Raw genomic sequence first — 263 nt, 5'->3', positions numbered from 1 at the left:
AAAGATAAAAGAAATTCTGACGTGCCAAAGATGGCACGTCAGAATTTGTATTAACTAATTTTTTGTTTTTTTGGCAATTTCAAACTAAATAATAAGGTGATGGTGAAAATTATTAACAAAAGTAAATAAGATGAATGGAGATATTAATTCACTCAATAAGTAAGATGTGGTTAACCCACACTGATCTAATACTAAATAAAAATTTCCTCATTCGTTTGGAATCTGATTAAAATAATTAAATTAACATTATTCATATTGAAGTT

The sequence above is a fragment of the Corylus avellana genome, chromosome ca3 (genome assembly GCF_901000735.1).
Source record: "Corylus avellana chromosome ca3, CavTom2PMs-1.0".
Classification (NCBI taxonomy): domain Eukaryota; kingdom Viridiplantae; phylum Streptophyta; class Magnoliopsida; order Fagales; family Betulaceae; genus Corylus; species Corylus avellana.
The sequence above is the reverse complement of the archived record's forward strand: the minus strand, read 5'-3'. Positions refer to the sequence as shown.